The 21,790-nt window shown below is 47.2% G+C and overlaps 1 protein-coding gene across 1 annotated transcript in view; it reads right to left on the reverse strand.

Moving 5' to 3' along the window:
- The window catches only part of LOC136562658 (fibronectin type-III domain-containing protein 3a-like), a 39,345-nt gene extending 26,220 nt beyond the window's left edge, over window positions 1-13,125 (reverse strand). The window contains exons 1-2 of the mRNA XM_066559608.1: window positions 13,073-13,125; window positions 8,479-8,569 (exon numbers count right to left, since the gene is read on the reverse strand). The gene's annotated coding sequence lies outside the window, so the exon portion shown is untranslated. The remainder of the gene's footprint in view (window positions 1-8,478; window positions 8,570-13,072) is intronic.
- Between the last annotated feature and the right edge of the window lie 8,665 nt (window positions 13,126-21,790).

Genomic DNA, 21,790 nt, shown 5'->3' on the forward strand with positions numbered 1-21,790 from the left:
CTTCCGAGTTCCTAAGTTTCACAACATCCCTAAAAGTCTGTCAGTGGTTCCAGGCCTCCTCTAAACCCTTGGATTTACCCCAAACCAAGTCAGGTTGGAGAGGCAAATGCAGCTGGGGGGGGTTGTCCATGGACCCACCCACAAGGAGATCTGCATCAAAGAGCTGCTGGCTCCCTAAAGCCACTTTATTCCAGCGAATCTCAGGAAGAGCAGCTCAAACTGCTTTTGCTGTGGTCAGCTCTTGGCAGTGAGGGATTTATCATCCCCAGGAACTATTCAAGTGGTCAGGAAAAAAAAAAAAGGGAAAAGGAAAAAAGCGCAGTCCTGGGAATTCACAGGCTGCACTGACATTAAAGATGAGCTAATACACTAAATCTTACATTCTAGACTAAAAATAAGCAAGAAAAATCCCATCTGGAAGCATTAAAGACCAGGCAAATTTTGTAATTTATAGGAATAAACTGAAGTTTAGTGACTCATTAAACATGAATCAATAGCAGAACTTGTAGAGTCTGTCAGTGGTTCCAGGCCTACAAGCTTTGTCACCCTGTCCTGAAGACTTTTGCCTCAGTATGGAATTCAACAGATTACATTTTAGAAAGGTTACATTTTGCAAGGGCACTTCTGGCCTGATTCACTTTTTTTGCAGTGGTTTCTATTACACATCAGCTAAAGGTCACTCCCAAACCTGGGTTGAGCTGAGGGATGAATTCAGCCCAGAGAGCCACAAAAAAAAAAAAAAAAAAAAAATTGCATTAATCATCTCAGCAACAAACCTGAAGCTGGAAGAAGTGATAGTGGGTAACACATTTCTAAGTTAAATAGCATGAGTTAGTCAAATTAAATAGCTTTTGTTTTCAGAGATTATTCAGTTATTATTTTGTTTTCAAGGATTATCTAAAAAACTGAAATACAGTAACTTTTCACAATAGAACATATTTAACATATTTTAAAATAAATAAACCAAATCCATATTGTAAAAATGGGCCCTGAGACGTGTTCTGGACTAATTCAACAATCTCATGTAACATGGTCCTGTTCCCATATTCAAAAGAAGGCAACATTTTCCAGGGACACTCCTACAAAATCTTCTAAGAAAAACAGAAAATCTCCAGGACTGCCCTTTCAGCAAACAATTCCTGTCCACAGAGCTGGGCCTGACCTCACTTCCTGCTGCAGCAAAAATTCCAGCTGAGCTCTGCAAGGCTCCAGCATCAGCCTCCCTTGGGTCCAGCCCAAATTCCAGCTGAGCCCTGCAAGGCTCCAGCATCAGCCTCCCTTGGGTCCAGCCCAAATTCCAGCTGAGCTCTGCAAGGCTCCAGCATCAGCCTCCCTTGGGTCCAGCCCAAATTCCAGCTGAGCTCTGCAAGGCTCCAGCATCAGCCTCCCTTGGATCCAACCCAAATTCCAGCTGAGCTCTGCAAGGCTCCAGCATCAGCCTCCTTTGCTCCAGCCCAAATTCCAGCTGAGCTCTGCAAGGCTCCAGCATCAGCCTCCTTTGCTCCAGCCCAAATTCCAGCTGAGCCCTGCAAGGCTCCAGCATCAGCCTCCCTTGGGTCCAGCCCAAATTCCAGCTGAGCTCTGCAAGGCTCCAGCATCAGCCTCCTTGGATCCAACCCAAATTCCAGCTGAGCTCTGCAAGGCTCCAGCATCAGCCTCCTTTGCTCCAGCCCAAATTCCAGCTGAGCTCTGCAAGGCTCCAGCATCAGCCTCCCCCCAGTTCCAGCCAGCACAGCCCCTGGAGCCCAGCCAGCTCCCAAGGAGCACTCAGTGCTCATTGATTCCAGCTCCGATTCCATGGAAAAGGCTCTGCAGCTCCCTGCTGCTCCTGAGAGCTGGCTGATATGGGATCATCCCACTCCAAGTCTGGAAAACATCAGGGATTCACAGCAGACAGTTGGAAATGTTAAAAATCACAGAATTCCCAGAATGACCAGGTTGGGAGAGACCTTAAAGATCACTGATCCACCCCATGCCCTTGTCTCCAACCCAAATGTCTCCCATGGCTTGGATCCCAAGTGGAATAAAGAGGAATTCCAAGGCATGGGGGCAGTTACAGACCAGTGGTTGGAGTTGGGGACCATAGATGTCTTTTCCAACCATAATGCCTCCATAAATGATTTGTAAACCCCTGGGAAGAACTCCCAGCATTCCTGAGCCTCCTTCAGCCATTTCCAACGTGCAGCTCAGGAGGAGGCACCATCAGCTCTGTCACTTCCACTTCAATGACACAGGAGAAGCAACTTCAAAACTGTCACAGCAATATCTGGAAGAAAGGTTCTGGCCAGAAGAATCTTCCTGGACAAACACATCACTCCTGTTTTATCAAGAGTTTTTGGAGCAGTCACCACTAATTTACAATCTACAATTTACAGACATGTTTCTCTTTAGGCACTGACAATGAATTTGCCAGTATTTACTGCAGGACATAGAAGAACAAAAACGTGCATTTCTTAATGGTAATATAAAAGAAATAAGAAAAATGTAATAAACTGAAAAAAAAATCACTGGAATTGTATCCTTTAGTCATGTTATCTATTGTGAGATCATCTAGTGTGCAAATGTGTAGCAGTATTACAGATTTAGTGAGTTTCACAGTTCTTGTTGTCTCACATTAAAGTATTTTCCTATTATGTTAAAAATCTCTCTCCAGAAAGATCTCACACTGACTTTAAATGGGAGGAACACTGCACACAGGCATGGATCAGCTTTATTCCGCTGTCCAGAGGAGAAACCAAACAGATTTCATATAAACAGTGAAACACAAGTTTATAACCCCAGACAGAAGCTGTCCCAAAGGCTGGATTTTCATTACAGTAAGTGCTGGATTTAAGATGAGAAAGTTCCTATTCCAAGGAACTTATTACTTAAATAGAGACTTTATTTTTTTTTTTTTAATACAGCACACCTGAGTTAGAAAGAACAATGTGTCCAGGAAGGAGAGCCTGAAATTCAGCAGAGACTTCCTGATTTGCAGGTTCAGTGCCTTATGCAACCTGCAACCTGCCAGCCTGATCCTAAATTTTCACTTATTGCAGGAAGTAAACTACACTAATATTACTCTTTACTAAAAGCAGTATTGTAAAAAGAGTTAAAGCATTACTTACACCTTTTTATACTGACAGAATCACTAATTAGTATTATAAATATTATATAATACATAAAAGTATAGCAACTATATTTTCTCTGAGCAGGGGGAAAACCCCATGTTCTCTGATAAAGAGTATTATTTGTTACTGCCATGCCTTAAAATCCACATCTGCAAACTGAAGCTCTGAGTATTTTACACTCCACTCTGTCAGTTCAATTTTCCATCACTCCTCTCCAAAGGCTGTTAAAAAGAACAACCACAGAGCCATCCCAAAGCCATCCCCAACCTCAGGCTAAGGAATAACCTTGTCAAAAAGATCCAACCTTAATTACGATTCCTTAAAAACCCAGATATGCCCCATGCGCTTCTAAAGCAGAAAAAAATGGGGAAATAAGACCCAAGCTGCCCTCTCCCACCCAAATTTTTCCAATAAACAGAATTAACAAGGTGTTGAAGGTACCATCCCACTCCTAAAATAGTTTGTGCCCCAGGACCACACGTGAGAGCTGCTGGATGAACTGGGGTTACTCTGAGCAAGATTAAGGCAAGGAGAGATTTAACAGAAGCTCAGTTACAACCTGAGCTCTGCAGGGACCACCCCTGCTCCATAAGTCATCTGTTCCCCACTAAATCCATGTTTTGATTAAAATCCTGGAAATCATTTCTAACGGCCCCCAAGGGAATTAGGCCACAGCATCTTGTGGGAAGTTTGGCTTCCAGCCAGGAGGGCAACACAGCCTTGAGCCTGAAAATGTTCCTCATGATTTACCCAACAAATGGGCTCAAATAGTCTGAATATTGAGAGCCTGCATGAAAATGTTTCTCATGATTTACCGAAGAAATGGGCTCGAATATTCTAAATACTGAGAACTCACCTGAAAATGTCCTTCATGACTTACCCAAGAAATGGGCTCAAGTATTTTGACTATTCAGAGCCTGATCCAGGGGTGGCTTTGACCCAGGTGAGGTCTGTGACCCCAGGAAAGCTTCTTGGAATAGGAACTTTCTCATCTTAAATCCAGCACTTACTGTAATGAAAATCCAGCCTTTGGGACAGCTTCTGTCTGGGGTTATAAACTTGTGTTTCACTGTTTATATGAAATCTGTTTGGTTTCTCCTCTGGACAGCGGAATAAAGCTGATCCATGCCTGTGTGCAGTGTTCCTCCCATTTAAAGTCAGTGTGAGATCTTTCTGGAGAGAGATTTTTAATATAATAGGAAAATACTTTAATATGGAGTCAGAGACCCCATATTTGACCTCACCAAAATTCCAGCTCAGCTCCAGACACCAGGACAAGGCTCCCACACTCTGCTCCAAGCGTTTGCTTGGATTACAGGGGGATTTTTAATTTACTATTAACGCTCATCTCTCAGGCCAGAGACCTCAACTCTCCTAAAATTCTCCCTGGAGGAGGGCTAAGATTGGGATGGAATCCCTCATTTCCCAGACACCAAAACCCCTAAAATCACCCAGAACCAGCAGCTCCAACCCACCCAGGCCACGGGAGCTCTGCCCCAGGGATGTGATCGATTTTCACCCCGGCTCACCCTGGCTCTGGATCAGGTTGCTGGGGGAGCGTGCCAGGAAAGCCATCACACAATTGTCCCCTGCCCTCCAGGATTGTTTTCCAGCCTGAAACTCCATCCCTCAGGATTCCTGTGCCCACCCTCCAGGCTTACACCCACGCTTTTCCAGGCTCCCTGCTGCTCTTCCCAAAAGAAACTCCACTGGGAAGAGCTGGGCAGAAAAGCTCTGCCAGTGCCCTGAGTGCATTAATTTGATTTGAGCTGTTTTTTAATATTATGCTCACGTTAAGGCCATGCTTGCCTTCAGAATTATTCATTTAGGAGGCCTGTAAAATTGGCAATAACAGTTTCTAGAATGCAAACATGACATGACTTTTAGATAAATATTTTCCTTTGCTGTTTTAGTTCTTTTATGGCTTTTCTGTTATTGCCAGAGAAGCAGAGTTGAATCCTAAGCACTTGTGTGCTGCTTCCTAAGTGACCAGTCCCATAAACCAAAATCCAGGAGTTCCTGAAAGGTCCCATTCCTGTCCTAATCCCAATCCTGCTTCTACAAATGTTCAGAAAATTGAGCACCTCAAAGGACTGAGCCATTAAGGTGCTTCATTCTTATTTCAGCTTAAAAAATAAAGGGATTAGGAATTTTCTAACTGCAAAAATGTTGTTACAAAAAAAAAAAGAGAGAGAGAGAAAATAAAAAGAATTAAACATAAAATATCTTTCTTTCCACCTGTTAGGAAGGTGACACTTTCTAGAATAAGCCAAGGTGCTCATTTTAACATCTTAATGCTATACAAAGCAAAAAAATTCAAGCTTAGAAAAAGCCTTTATTAAATGCAATTTTATAATGGGCTTGTTTTAAATATGATTTTCCACGTGTAAAACTATGAATTTAAAACATTATTCTGTTTTTTTTAAGCCTTGAAGCAAACCAGTTTATTTACACACTATGGAAATTCTATATCCAAATGGTTCTCTAAATCACTTGGAAGCTATGGAAGCAACAGACACCACAGTCCATGGAAAAGAAATCCAAAAAAACTTCTGCCCAGAGGCACAAGACAGAGAACAAGCCCTTGTGTGTGCCTGGAATTCTCTCTTGGACCTGAACTGGTCAGCAAAAAGGCAGCTGGAATTCCCACCTGGAAGTACCACAGAGCTGGGCAGATGAAACAAAGAGTTTCCAAGTGTGCCAAGGTTTGCCAGCTGGGAACTGCAAGTTCCTACAGGGAGCTGCACCCTCTCCCATGGCTCTGAAACCCAGGAGAAGGAGCTGCATAACTGAGCACAGCTGCTCTCCATTGGGACACATTTGTCTTGAAGTGGAAGGTAAAACTGAAGGCATTTGATGATTATTTTTTTTCCTTGAAAATAAAAAAGTTCTGCCCATTTACCAGATTCCAGGGGAAAAGCTCTGGAAAAGTTTGGAAGCAACCCAGAGGAATGGCTGCTGTGTGTGCAGACACGTTCCCTCCAACAGGAACACATCATTCCACAGCACCTTGTTCATCCCAGTCCCTCCCTCCAGCCAGGAACACCCAGCTCATGGCAAGGAATAAATATTAAAGTATTTTAAAAGCTTTTTTTAGAATCTTCCAGTGAGGACCAGGAAATTGGGGAATTTAAAGAGCACCCTGAGTGTGGCTGCTCTGCTTTGTCCTGTGCCATGTGTGTCCAAACCTGGATGAAACCTCCTGGGGTTGAGCCAGGAAAGCACCAAAACAGAAAAGGGTGATACCTCCACGAATGTGGGAGCATTATGGGATGGCAGACACACACTGCTGGTAGGAGACAGAGGTGATCCAAAAGCTCCTTCCCAAATGCTTGAATTCCACATCTCCGCTGATTTATTTACTTTAAACTCAGCTCAGGGAGGGCAATTGTGCAGACTATGAAAACCAAGAGCAGCCAGGCCATTTCCAGGAGAGGCTCCCTACCATGAGACAGCTCAGAGCAGTCAGCTGCTGCCTAATCCAACAAAACAGGAGGAAAATCAGCATTTCACAGGGGGAACAAACAGGAGTTTGCTCCCAGGTTTCTGCAGGCTCCAAGGAAGCAAAGGCTGATTTTCCACCAGCTCTGGTCTGCAAATCACCAGTGCTGGATGCAGCACAAACAGGCCTCTCTCATTTAACAACCCTCTTAAACCAGGACTTCAAAACCAAGCAGAAAAGCCCAGCAAAAGCAAAGGATTTCTTCAAACTGGAGCAGATTAAGCAAACTCTGAGCAAGGAGGAATTATTTTGATACAGCAGCTGCAGACTTTTCCTTGCACAACACCAGAGGTTGGGGCTGTAACACTTTAGCTGAGCACTGGGTCAAATTAGGCTGGTTAGAACAGGTTATGCTTAAACCCAGGGCTAAAACACACCAATAAATGACTGCAATTACCACAGCTGAGCAGTCTCGTGGCATCAGACCATGTGCATTTTTTTTAGTTCATGGAAAATGCAAAGGAAAAATGCAAGTGTGAGATCATCCCCATAAGGCTGGAGCAGCAACACTTCCCTCAGCCTGGGTGACTGGCCAGGACCAGCACAGAATCACTGCCACAGCTCAGCTGATGGCTGGCAGTGACACTGAAATCATTCCTTTCTGTACCTGAGCTTTGAATATTGATTTGTAAATCAATGAACCTGCTGGAAGTTTGGGGATTGAATCACATTTTTATGGAACTGCCTAAGTAGAAATTATCAGTTTTGAAGAACCTAAGGACGATAGTTTATGTAAGTTTTTATCAAGTTTATATTTTAAGAAATCCAGGTATTAAAAAGCAAAATGACAATTTACAATACACCAAAAGGCTGTTCACATATCTTCCAAATCTGAATAGTTCCTCTAAATCATTCTCACCCCTCACGCTGAAATGGACAAAAATACACACCTGGGTAACCAGATTAAAGCTTTTTCAAGCAGGATCTGCTTAAAACCAACATGAACATCTTGCAAGCCCTTCAGGAGCATAAAACTCCTCCCATGCAAACACTAAACTGCCTTCCCTCCTGACTGGAAATGACCAACTCAAGTGACACCAATGGGCACTTTAATACCTCAGTCAGCAGAACTGAAAGCGAATTATTCCCATGGAAGAGATATTAATGCTCAAGTTGTTTAATAAAGGGCATGAAAGAGCAGATGAAAAAACCTCATCTGAATTTATAAACCTGGAATTAACCTGGTTAAATGCTTTCCCTCCCAAAACACCTGTACAGATCCAGGGAATGCAGCTTGATTATCACTTCTTTCTTTATCTCTTGTATGAAATCCATCTGCTGATCATGTTTTGCTTTCCAACATTCCTCCTCAAGGTTTTGACAGATTCCCTTCTGCTTTTCCAGATCAGTTCCCTGACCTGACCAGTTCCAGGAGAAGGAACTCAGTTCCATGATCTCCAATTAAAACCCAAGGATCTGAGCAAGGCACTACCAGAATGCTATCACCCACTCCAGCTGCTCTCTACACAGGAAATGCATTTGGCTAAAAACAGAATTTACTTTCTTTATCCAAAGCCAATTATGCAATTCTCTCCAAGAGAAAACTTCCAGCTAAGTGGGTGAAGGGAGAAGAAAGAGTAAGAAATGTGAAAATAAAGATAAGGCTGCCACCTTACAAAATCAATAATGTTCCTGTGGAACGTGAAACTCTTCTTACCTCAAGAACTCAATCAGTTCCTCCTTCCCTAATTAATTTTTTCCATTTGATAAGAAGTTGTCCAGAACTTTCTTCCAGAAAAAAAAAGAGTCCTAAGTTTAGAGGTCTGTCATATACATTAATTTCAATTTAAAGTGTAACTTAGAGACTTAATCAGAAAATAAACACTTCATAAAACCCTGGGAGAATCCTAAATTCTGTGTAATTACCGTTGTCACTCTCCTGACTTGGAATTCCTCCTGGTGAGAGTTCCAGTGCCTGCTGCAGAGTGAGCAATGTGTGCTGTCCTCAGGCTTCTTTCTGCAGGCAAAAAACCCACATTTTCATGTTAGTGCCCTGGCAAACATGAAATCCAAAGAAAAACAAGCTGCAGGGAACACCAGAGATCCATGGAAAGAGCAGGAGCCAGGAGGGGCAAGCAGTGGTGACTCCACTGGGGAGTTCTTTGGATGTAACTGATTTATTTAGTTACCTACTATATACCTGTTCTACTGCTCTGCATGGCAATAAAACCAGAAAAATCAGGTTCCAAACATACCCAAATTCAAATTGGCATGCACACATTTCCCCTCTGATAAGGGGAATAAAAAGACATAAATTGTACATGAAGCTGGAAATACAATCCCAGTTTGCTGTTATGGGGCAGCACAGCTTTATTCTAGAAACTGCTCCACTAAAGATGCTCCAGCAGAAGGAAATGAACAGCTCCAAGAGTCATTAAACTACTTTAGATGTTGTATTTAATAATGTAAAAATCACCTTTTTCAAGCTGCATCCAGCACGAAAACACTTCCTAAAATATTTGCACACTGAGCCCTCTTTTGGCTCTCCAAACACAGGAATGTTTTGCAGGGATCAGTCAATCCCCAATATTGTTCTTCACAGCCCAGAGCTCTGAGAGCCACCTCCTGTCCTTCCCTGGGCACCTCCAGGGATGGGAACTCCAAACCTCCCTGGACATCCCCTGCCATGCCTGACCACTCTTTCCATGGAGAAATTCCTGCTGAATCTCTAAAGATAAGGCCCAGGCAGGTGCAGAGTGTTCTGCAGTTTTACAGGAATGCTCCAAAAAAATCTGAGTCCTGGTGGCTCCTCAGGCTGCCTGGAGGAGCTCCCACACAGCAATCCATTGCCATTGTCACCAGAAAGGTGACACTGTCTTCAGGTCACACTGATGACATCACCTGAAGATGCTTCTGAAGTCACAACCTAACAAATGTTCCTCCCGAGCTACTTTAAATGAGACACTGGAAAAATATTGAATATAAAGCATCAGGCCCCAGAGTGAATCTTGGGCAAAGGGAGGCATTTTCCACATCAATCAAGATCCTGGGAACAAGGGGAGATTTACATTAGGATTGAAAGGGCCCAAGGGCTGGGAGCCAGTGGTCTGTCTGTGCTGGTCAATACACAGACAGGATTGTGTTAGCACCACTGAAAGAATAAATTATCGCTGCTTTTACAATAAGCTCTTCAAGAATGCAATAAAGAGTTCAGTGTGTGCTCCTCACTCAGGAATCCAAAACTTTTCAGTGAAGGTCTGGCTTGCAGCAAAGATAACAGCTGAAAACCAACCATCTTGACCTTGGGAAGCTTCATGACAATGTGCTAAAAACAGGTGAAAAAATGCACAGGCTCCTGCTTCCACATCCCCCAGCCTTGAGCAACCCCAGGTTTAAATACTGAGAGTTCAGACCTGATGCTTTCAGACAGACCAAAATTAGAAGTGAGAAATGTAATCTTTTTCCCTCAAGCCTCTTGCCTGTTGCAGGATTACTAATATTGAAGTTTTCTCATCTGCTTTCAGAGATAATTTTAAAATTCTTCTCCGATTCAATGAAATCATGACAGGAAATTAAGAAAATATGGAACCAGGGAAAGAATTCTTACAATATTTCATAGCAGCTCCTGACTTTGATGAACAATATTATAAGAATGTCTTCCCAGTCATGTATTTCCTTCTAAATCTGACAAGTTTCCCAATTGTGGAAATAGCAAGTCACCAAATAAAAATGCTGCTCTTTCAAGCTTAAAAGATAAATTTTAATTTGCATGAAATTCACCCAAGGCCAGGCAGAACGGGAGCAGAATACTGGAATTTTTCCTGTCTGCACACTCCATATGAAATATTTGTTTTTTTTGAGGACTCACCAAACCTTTCCTAAAAATAACCATAAAAGATGACAATTGTTGGCAGGGGTGGGACAAGCCCCACAGTTAACAGGATGCCAATGCCAACCTCCAAAAACGACAGCCAAAAGGTCAGGAAAAGAGTTATACAGAACATTTATATCCAGATTTGGTGTCAGTGCAACATCAAAGAGAGATGCAGTTTGTGATCAAGGCTTGTGGCAGGAAATGGATTTGTGTAGACAAAGTTATCTTTATTCTCTCTCAAGGTGAATCCACCAGGAGTTATTGTTTTAAACCATTCTAACATCCAATTCCTCAAAACCACTGAAGAAAATGAACAACCAAATCACCACCAAAAATCAGCTGTCCCAAGAGAAGAGCAGGGCAAGGTGGTATTTGTGCACAAGGAGCTGAAATTATTCCACTGCATTGTCAAAGTGCTGCTTCATTCCAGCTGAAGCCAAGTTTTTCAAAAACTTGCTGCAACAATCCTGAGCTACAGCTGAGTGAATAACTTGTAAGAGCTTGCTCCAGGAGCTGTGTGAGCCATCAGTCCCAGCCCTGTTTATCCACAGCCCCATGAAGGATCCCAAACAGAGATCTAGGATCCAGTGAATCAGTTCAGCTCTCTAGAAAACAAGATTTATTTGATCCCAGCTGAGAACAAAAGATTCCCAGACAACAACAGCGCTCCAAGACTTTCCAAGATTTGGAAACAGGAAGGTAAAAAGCCCAAAGAGAGAGGAGAGTGTAATAGCTGGCTGCTTTTCAACACCCATGATCACACACTGAGCCCTGAGAAAGTCAACATCTTTCCTATTTTACCACCTTATCCTCTTTCACAAATTACATAAACCAAGGGAAGGAATGCGAGTGTGGGAAGCAACTCAGGCTGTGCTTACTTACACAGATACTGAACCAAACACAAAGTACTTTCTTCTACACTGCATCTTAACTCCAAGGTCAATTTATTGGCTTAAAATACAGAGAGGATGCTTCCCTGGTTCAAATGCTAATCTGAAGCTCAGGAAATCTAGATTCAATTCCCTGCCTCACCACATACTTCCTGTGCGACCTTGGGCCATAAATATTTCGGTGCCTCAGTCTTTCCATCTGTGACTGAGACAGTATTTCCCTATTGAAGGCAGTGCTGTAAAGATAAATACATTAGGAAAACATCAGGAATCACATACGTGCAGCGAGCTCTTGGGGAACTTATCTGTGTGTCAATATTCCCAATCAGGCAGCAGGGACAGCAAGGAAGGGCTGCCAAAGTGAAAAAAATTAACTAGCACGGGACAGAGAGAAGACGAAGTAGCAGCAGAATGGACAGAAACTGACACCTCTATTATTAATTACAGAAAATTTCCATCATTCCAACCAAGTTTTGAACAGAAATGAAACTCAGAAACCAGCTGGGCGAGCCGCTGAAGGGAGCAAATACACCTGCCAGCAATGCATTATTGCCCTGTTTTTGGAGATCATCACACAAAACACTTCAGATTTGAGGTGGCAGAGGGGCTGCTGAGTCTGGGGGCAGAGAATCCCTGGGGACTGTCCCCAAAGGGGAGTCCCCGCTGCTGAAGTCCCCAGCCCTTTGTGAGACACACAAACAGGAGAGTGACCCCAGTGGGGTCCCCACTGCCGCTGCCCCAAGGCGGAGAGGGGGACACAGCGGGAAGGGGGAGGGCAAAAGATGGTGAGCAGGCAGGCAGGGGCTGACAGGAGTGACCTCCCCCTGCCCCGAGCCCAGGAGGACGCGGGGGAGGTGTCTGGGACCGGAGCTGCGGAGCAGCCAAGGGGAACAACTACAAGGCTACGTGGCATTCGCAGGCAGCGGCTGCCGGGGAGGGAGCACGGGGGGGCGGCCAGGGGGGACCTGGGGGGGACGACTGCACATCGCAGCCCCTCCTGCCCCGCGGAGCAGGAGGACAAGGAGAGGAAAGGGAAAGAAGGAGATGGAGATTCCGAGCGCTGGGGAGCGGAGCGGGAGCGGGCAGGGGGAAGCGCGACCCGCGGCGCGGGCTGGCATTAACCCCATCCGGGCGGGCTCAGCCCCCGCTCGGCCCGGCACGCTCCGGCCCCCGAGCACTGGGAGTCCCTTTAGGAGCGGCTCCCCAGAACCGCTGTCCCCGAACCCGCCGGGTCTCCTGGGGGGATGCCCGCGCTCCGCAGGGCAGCGCACCCGGACAGACCCCGGCCGTCTGTCCCGGACACCCTGAACCCTGCCTGCCCCGCACCCCGGGCACTCCAACCCACACCGGGCACCCCATCCCATCCCACCCCATTCCATTCCATCCCATCCTAGACACCCCATCCTATCCCGCTCACCCCATCCCACCCCACGTCCCGGAACATCGGATCTCCCTGGATTCTGCCCCCACCTGCCCCTTGCGCCACGTCCACCCCGAACGTGTCCCACAGGCCGGGCTGTCCCCCGCCTCAGAACACCCTTCCCGTCCCCGGGGTCCCGCCTGTCCCTCCGGCCGCCCCCGCCCGGCTCCGCACCGCCTCCCGCCCTCCGCTCCGCGGGGCTCCGCTCCCGGCACTGCCCACCGCGCCCCGGCTGGGCACCGCCGCTCTGCACCGCCCCGGGGAGCAGCGGAGCCCGGGGAAGGAGCCGCGGGGAGCGGGCGGCGGCGGTGCCCGTGCGCTCCCCCCGGCACTGACCGTGTGCCCCGCGGGCTCCGCCGCTTCAGCGCCCGCCGTCTGCCCGCGCCGCCATCATGGAATGCGCGCACCGCGCCTGCGCCGCCGCCGGCCGGGGGCGGGCGGGCGCGCCAACCACAGCCCGCGCGGCTCCGAGGCTGCCGGACACGGCGCCCGCCGAAAGCTGCGCGGGGGGGCGGCCGCGGCGGGCCGGGCTGGTGGCACCTGGGGGCGGGTGACATGTCTGGGCACTGTCTGTCCCTGCCGGACACCGCCGCCACACCCGGGCACTGCCCGTCACCTCTGGGCACTGTCCCTTGGGCACTGTCTGATCCCCCGGTCACTGTCTGTCCCCCTCGGGCACTGCACTGTCCCCATGTCACTGTCTGTCCCCCCCGGGCACTGCACTGTCACCCTGGGACACTGTCTCCATGTCACTGTCTGCCCCCCTTGGCCAATGTCACCCCCAGGCACTGTTTGTCACCCCAGTGCTCCACCTGTGTCACCAAACCTGTCCGGCCCCCTCAGGGGTCTCCAGTCTCCGTCCCCCGTGCCACGACAAGGATGAGTGGGAGGTTTCCCGCTTTGGACATTGCACCCCACAATTTGAGGGTCACAGGGTGTCCCTGACCCAAAAACTGTGAACTGAACCCTAAAACTGTGTCACACCACAAAACCTTTAATGGTGACAGAGTGAAAGTGAGGGGACGATCCCGACTGAGTGGGCAAAGGGACAAGGAAGGAGAGGTTCCATCACTGGTTGTGCCGGGGGAGGTTTAGTTGGATATTAAGGACAATTTCCTCATGGAAATCATTGTCCAGCACTGGCACAGCCTGTCAGGGACGCTCATCCTGCACAGAGACCCCATCCCTGCAGGGATTTACGATCCCTGTGGATGTGGCACTTGGGGACGTGGGTTAGTGGTGGCCTTGGCAGTGCTGAGGAATGGTTGGACTCCATGGGGGTCTTTTCCCCATGAATATTCCTGTTATTCCATGATCCTGTGTCTCCTGACAGGCAGCTCCATTCCCATGTTCAGCCTCAGAGCAGCCCAAGCCCTGCTGCAAAGAGGATCAAGGGCAGGGGTTGAAAAAATCCCTCCTGGGCTGCTGAGCCCCTCTGGCACATCCATTTTTTCTTCATGGCAAATAATGTACCAATTAATCTTGCACTCTACACCTTATTTCCACCAGGCAGTTTACACCAATATATTTCCATTAATGTATTTTAAAAAATGTGCCTCCAACTTGCTTAAAGCAGCGATTTCAGAGATATTCTGTGTGGAATTCAGCTCCGTGTGGATGTAAAATAAATGTGACAGCTGTGCTTTTATACAAGCCCCACTAAACTGTGGATCACAGCAGAAAAAGGTCACACTTGACATTTATATGCAATATAATAAATGTGTATATATAATCTATATAATGGACATAGAAAGACTAACCTTTTAAAATGAATGGGCTTATGTTTACCCCCAGATTGATCTTAGATGTGTTCATAATGAATATAGAAAATGTTATGATGAATAGAAGAAATTGTTCCTTAATGTCAGAGAATTTCTCTCTGGAAGGGGTTGATTTGCCAGAACGAACACCCTGTGCTGGACAGGACTAAAATAAATTCCCATCCATCTTTTTAAACAATCAGGTCCTGGTTAGAAAGGCCAGAAGAGGTGGTGGCTGCTGAATTTTTAAGCAATTAATAGATTACCCTGTTAAATAAAGGCCAAAACAACTCTCAGTGTAACTTTACCATTAATTTTACTCATATAGGCCCATAAAATGATGAATATATTCCCTTCTAATTGGGAGCAAATGGTGAAAGAACTTAAAATCTGTTGCATCTGAAAAGCAAAATTTTATAGCTGAACCCACAGCAAATTCCAGGTGGAAAGGGCAGGAGAAACCTTTTCCTCTTAACAAGATAATTGGTAAAAATCTCTGCACTGAAATTGCTCTCCTTTCTACCCCTTCCACAAGTTTTCCTGCACATGTGTGACTCCTGGCCTGATTCTCTTCCCTGTGGAATAGTCTGGATCAGCACATCCCATGTTTTATTATGGTTGATAAGAAACTATAAATTTTCCTATAAACTAGATTGAAACCTTCAGACAAAGATTTAGGGGAAAAATATTCTGCTCTTTTGTTTTGAGTCTCACCATGCTTTTGTCCCTGATATTAAACTCTGAATTTCACTGATGGCCCCAAATGGAATTCTTTAATTCCAGCTCCCATTCAAGTCTGGGAACACCTCAGGAAAGGTGGAAGACCAGACCAGCACAGGATTCCAGTGAGTGCAGACCTGCTTTAGGAACAAAAAGTTGGGTAATAATTTCACCTTTGAGAGAATTCCTGGAATCTTCAGCACTCCATCTCAGGAATCTTAGAACTCCACAGGCTCTACCTAATTTGCAGTGCCCTGGGGATTTCATTCTGAAGTGAAATATTTGGGCTTAATTTTTGGGAGATCTCCTGAAAGTGACCCACCAGATGGGATTTGGAAATCTGAAGCACTCTGCACCAAATGAACTTTGCTGCTGAAAGCAGAGATTCAAGGACTGTTTTGACTTCCCAGGCTTGGTATTTATCCACTGCCAGCTAAACCTCACAAGTTGTGACTAGAGGTGGCTGTGATCCCCCGTGGTGATGTCCTGTGCCTGATATCCAGAATAAAGGAGGTCCTTGGGAGGGAATGCTGAGCATTCTTTGCTCTGAAAGCTCCTGGACCCCCCCCCCCCGCCTTATCCTTTGATAAGGACAAGAATTCTTTTGTAGGTAATAATGCAGTGCAGAAAAATCCTTTTCCTTTGAATCAATATTTTCTCCTTAAATTTCCATTTAAAATGGATCTTATATCCTAACAAGGTCATTCCAGCAAAGTGGTGGAGAAACTTCAAGGGGTCGCAACTCGTTCCCAGTGAGACTTGATGAAATATCTCAAAGCTGCCCACACCCCACAGGCTCCAGGCTCCTTTCAAACTCCAAGTGCCACAGCTATTCCCACTCCACGGAAAAGAAATGACCCAATGTTTGCTGCCTACACCCAGCATGACAGTGAGGGAAAGCTGTTTTTTACAGCTGGGCTGGAAAGGGAGAGGCGGGATGTTCCAGACGGAAAAGCCGCACGGGAGGAATATTTGGCGCGAGGAGCACGGTGACCAAACTGCCTGGGAGGAAGGTCTGATCAAATGGGTCAGGAATTACATGGAACAAGGCTGAGGGCAGCTTTAACTCTATTTTGAAATTCCTGGAGAGCCACAAGGACCGTGCGAGGACAGCGGGCTCCGCACACGGAGCTGGATGGGGAAAAGTTGGATTTTGAGGAAATTTTTGCCCAGATTGTCCTTTCAGTCTGGAGAGGAAGAGGGCACTGGGTTGGGGTGGATCCAGGCCTGGGAAAGAGGAATTAAAAATAGCAGAATATAACATCAAAGAACACTTGGCAAAAGGAAAGGGAAAGAGAAAAGAAATGGGAAGTGGAAATGAGTCAGGAGGGAGGAAAGAGAGGACAAATGGGAAGAAATCTGGGCTTATAAAGGAAGGGAAGGCTCTGAAATGGAAAAAAAAAACATGGAGAAGAGGGGAATTGAGGAGATTCTGTCTTAACAAAACAATGGCAAGAGGCAGTGCCAAAAGCATGCTCATTCTTCCACTAGAAAATTTGGAATTGCAATTTCATTTTTTTAATTTGCTGATTCAACTGCTCTAGGTGAGTTAATAAAAATAAAGGGGCAGGGGGAAAGAAAAATATTTAAAAAATGGAAAAGAAAACCCTTTGACAGAGAGGGGAGAAAAGAAAGATAAGAGGAATATTGCAGTTACAACATATCCCAGTCTGAACGTAGGTTGGGGAGCTTGAATAACAAAAACCTGGATGCACACTCCCCTCCACGCCAACACCCCACTTATGAGGGGGATTAGCAGCCATCCTGGAGTTTCAGCTCCAGCCCATAATAAAAATGTTTGTTTTTCCATCCTTGGACTGCAATAATAACGATTCTGGTTATTTGAACTCGTGTCCAGCAAAGCCTCCCCTCTCCTGCCTTCGCTGGGAGCTGCGAGCGCGGGCTCGGGACTTGGAACGCGTTCCCTTGGCTTTCCCTGGCTCCACACAAACTCCTGCTGCCTGCACTCCAGGAGGGAGCAGGGCAGCACAGCCTGGCAAACAAACCTCCCTCAAGCAGCACTTTGCAGGGAGCTGTGCTGGGATGTGCAGGAGGGAACAGCGGGGCTGGAGCGGATTCTGCAGCCGTGTGCGCTGGCACCGCTCCCTCCACACCCGGAGTGTTCTCCCCAGCTGTGGGATCTGCTCCACAGGGAGCAAACCTTGGCTGGGGGTTTGGGGGGCAGCACGATGGGAGAAGCCTGGAGGGCATCAGGAGAGGGGGTTTTCCTCAAAGGTCCCACACCTGCTCCTCTGTGGGTGCCCTCATCCCTGTTCCACAGAGTCCCAGAATCCTGGGATGGTTTGGGAAGGGACCTTAAAACCCATCCAGTTCCACCCCCTGCCAATGGCAGGGACACCTTCCACTCTCACAGGCTGATCCAAGCCCCATCCAAGTGCTGTTTCTTTGATGTTGAAGCACAGAAGCAAATCAACACCAGCAGAAATGCTTTAGGGTTATTGAATACCCGCTAAACAAACAGGTGACACTGGCAGAGGCACAGGGTGGTGACAAGTCACTAAAATTGAGTCATTTTAAATGAAAAAACTACACCAACTTTGGAGATTTTCTTCTGGGTTCAGTAGTATTTTCAGAACTCTCTGCCCTCAGTGGTTTTCAGTTCTGGTGGCGCCTTATAGCAGAAAAAGATGTATGAAAAAGAAAATGCAGGTGTTTGTATCAGTATGGACAGGCCAGCACAGAAGGCAGGGAAGCCTGGCAGGGGATGGCAATGCAGGTGGACACCACATTTTGCTGTCTGTGCTTCTTTCTCCAAGCAGGACCCAGAACCCTTCAAGAACCCTCACTCCAGACCGGGAATCCTGGCACAGACCTGCTCCCATAAAATCCCTCTGAACATCAGCCCCAAATCCACAAACCTGCTGGCACAAAGTCACCACAAAAACCCAACCAAAAGCCCTCTGCAGCCCACAACAAACACTGCTGGTGTTTATGGCTGCTGGAGGTGGAGGGGGATGAAGTTCAGTGCTGGAGAACACCTGGTTTATGATTCCTTCACTCGTTATGGGGCAGAGCCCGTGAGCAAACACTGCATGTCCTGACCTTGAGCTGCTCTCACACCTCCCTCTGCCCCATCCTGCAGGCTGCCAGCACAACAGGGGCTCTTTGGAAAAGGGAATTAATTAAAACCTGGCCCACTGAAGATCTTTCTGTGAGCAGGGAGGAAAAGCTGAGCTCACCCCCATCCCTCTGCCATGCAGGAGGGAGGGCTGGAGCTCCCACCTTGCCACTGGATACCTGAAAATGGTAAAATCCTGGAGTGGGGAAGTTGTTCCTCGCTTCTCTGAGCCCCAGTCTGGAGCTGCTGTCACCACCATGTGAGGAGAAGGCTGTGGAACACCTGCCTGGTCTCTCCCACCTTCTGCAAGGTCTTTCTGCTCCGTTTCTCCTCAGTTTATTCAGCAAGGGCCCTGATAGGAATCAAACATCTCATTTCAGTCCAGTTCCAACCACTGGCTCTGTTTAGCCATAAATCTGTAACTCTTGCCCCAAGCCAAGAAGCAAACAAGACAGAAAAAAAAACCCCAAATCCAAACAGGCTGAAGAACTCTGTGCCTCAAGAAATTGTTGGGAATGAGCAGGTCCAAGCAGAGGCCTTGGGAAGCAATGTGGGCACCTGCTGGGGCTTCTGCTCCAGAGCAGAATGTTCAGCTGGAGAAAACAGGATCTCCTTGGGGGATGGAGCCCATCCTGCCTCCCTCCCTCCCTCCCTGGTGTTGCAGCATCCCCAGAGCACAGGGAACGCTCAGGAGCAGGGGCAGAGCTGCTGCCAGGTGGGTACAGGGACAGTTCTCCAGCTGACCCCATCACAGGCACCCCAGGGCTGGGTCAGGTCTGCTCACCTGGGGCTGTGCTCACATCTCCAAGGAAATCAAAGCAACCATCATTTAAACATGTTGGAGCTGGAGATGCTTGTCCTTGCTCTGGTGATGAAAGGACGAAGCCAAAATAAGTTCATTTCTAAGGCTCTTCTAAATCAGAGTGAAGCTGTTGAACAAACCATCTCCAATGTGCTTTCCTGCTGCTCTGCATGAAGACAACATGCCCAGGATGCTGCAGAAGCACCTGAATCCTGTGGTTTTATCCCAAAGAGGGGAATTCACTTCCTGGGCTGGGCAGGGGCTCATTTCCCTGCATGGATTTCAGCTGAGAAAAGTCTTTGGAGAGCAGAACAGGCACCAGAGCCAATGTCTGGGGAACAGAGAGGAGGGGAAGGACAAAAAAAAAGAAAATAAAGAGGGAAGAAAGCAAGCAAAATAAATCTGAATTGTAACAAAATTACAGCCTGTATTGAAATCTCCACATTTGGAATTGATTTTTTTTCCATCAGACAAAAGGCTGAGTTCAGTTGTTGAAACGCTGATTTCTTTTTTAACTTGTTCTGAAGGGCACATCCAGGGGAGCTGCAGGTGAGCCCTCAGCAGTGGAGGACTGATAAAACCTGAAATATTCCTGTGTCAGGTGTAATGTGATGCTCATCCCTTGGTTTGGGCTCTTTCCTTCCTGCTGGGCACTTGGAGCAGGTTTCCTGCCTTTGCACAGGTTCGCTTGTTTTTCTGGCTGCTGCCCTTGTTTTAACTCCCCCCACCTCACTTTTAGGGCTTGCAAACCCTTTTCCCTTCACATTGGCACCAAAATTTCCCTGTGCACAGAAGGTTTGATGTCACCCCTGGGCTGAGAGAGCTGGAAGCTGCAGCACCTTTGGGAAAAGCTGCCTGTGCTCCCTGATCTCCCTGCTCCCTGTCCACATGGGACTTCAATTGTTTCCCTCCAGTTCTCCATTGTCTCTCTTCAGAGCTCTATTTCTCTCCTATCTGGCATTTTCCTCCCTGTCCCCAAACAACCTCTTTTACTTGCTTTCTCCTACAATAAGCCCATTCCTCGTGATTGTTTCCATTCCCTTTTTTGTTTTATTTTTTATTTTTCTCTTGATGGAGGCCTGGGGGCCCTTGCTCTGTGCTGGGGTCTCCTCTTACAGCCACAACTCCCTTTCCCATCAGATCAGTGTCCTCAGCACTGCAGAAGGGACTCTCCCCACCCCAATGAGCATTTTCTAGCTGATAGATTTTATATCAGTGCAGAGCTATGAATCAGGTCTGGGATGCAAATAAGAAGCAGCCACATGGCATGAGGCACTTGGGAGCACTTCAGGCTAAAGAGAAAAAAATAAAACCAACCCACCCAGCAAAAGGCAGAGATGCAGCTGTGAAGTATTCAAATATTGGCTCCTCCAGGGAACCTCCACGTTGTATCCATTACTGAAATCGACTTATTTGTTTGGGGCTAATGATCTCCAGTTTGAGATTGGCATGGATCTGGTTTCCCACCCTCAGAGGGAAGGTCCAAGCACTGATATGCCATGGGAGGTGGTGGCACAAGGAGCATTTCTCAGCTGGCAGAGCAGATCTCTGGGAGAGAACCTGCAAGTGGAATTATCAAGGACACTTTAGGAGAGAAAGTAGAAAAAATCCCCAAACTGGCCCCTTCCCACCTTCCCCATCTTCTCTTGCAATGAAAAATCCTCCTCACTGCTTTCCCTGCTGCTGTGCCTGGTGCTGGAGGCTGCTGGGAGTGGGGAATTTCAGGGAGCCCTTCCAAAGGCTCCACTCCAGGAGTGCTGGCTTTGCCATTTCCCTGCTCTGGAAAAGGGGCTGGAGGCTCCAGAGGCTGCAAATGGGGCCTGGAGCAGCTGCCAGCTGAGCTCATCCATGGGATTGAGGTGGGGATGGATGTGGGGGTTGTCTGTGACACTCCAGCAGTGGATTTTGCAGTCACTGTGAGAAAAGCAGAAGGAATAAAGAGGGGTGAAAGTGAGTATGGAGCTGTGACATTTCCTGGGATGTGCCTTGAGGCTGTCTCTGCAGGGCAGTGCTCCTGGTCACCACCCCAGTGCTCATCCTGAGCTGGTGGAGAGCTCAGGGTGAACTTTCCTGCTGGAGAAGGAGGTGGAGAATGGCCTGGTGCTCCAGCATCAACCCCTGCCCCTCTGCCCCACTGACACACCAGGAATAAATCTCTTCCCACTTGCCTGGGCAGTCAGGGGTCCCCACTTGTTGGGGGTGAGGTAAGGGGTGAGATAAGCATGACAGGATGAGGATAGATTTGTGTTAGAGCTGTGAGAGGGGAGTGAGCAGCTCCTGTGTGCCAGGAAGGGATTTGGGACCCCTGATCCCACAGTTCCCCTGCCTTGGAGAGGGATGGGGTGGCTGAACCCCAGCAGTGGCACTGCGCCATTCCCACCTCCTGAGACCAAGTGTTTGAAGCACCTCCTTCAATAAAAAGCTTGGAATGGCTCTCTTTGGTCTTAATCATGCTCAACATTTCTACTGGAGCTGAGGGAAAGCCTCCAGACATGGAATATTTAATATTTGTACCCGTGAGTGGCCCCCTGTGACCGGTCACCCTGCAGAGCCACCAAATCCTTCTCCCAGTGACACGTGGGGGCTCGGTGTCTGTTCCAGCAGTTTCTCCAGAAATAAACCCACGTTTTGAGAGAACTACAGGACCCTTGTTTCATAAAGACATGAAGCAATCTCCTTTTCACTTCCCCTCT

This window comes from Molothrus aeneus, chromosome 14 (genome assembly GCF_037042795.1).
Source record: "Molothrus aeneus isolate 106 chromosome 14, BPBGC_Maene_1.0, whole genome shotgun sequence".
Classification (NCBI taxonomy): Eukaryota; Metazoa; Chordata; class Aves; order Passeriformes; family Icteridae; genus Molothrus; species Molothrus aeneus.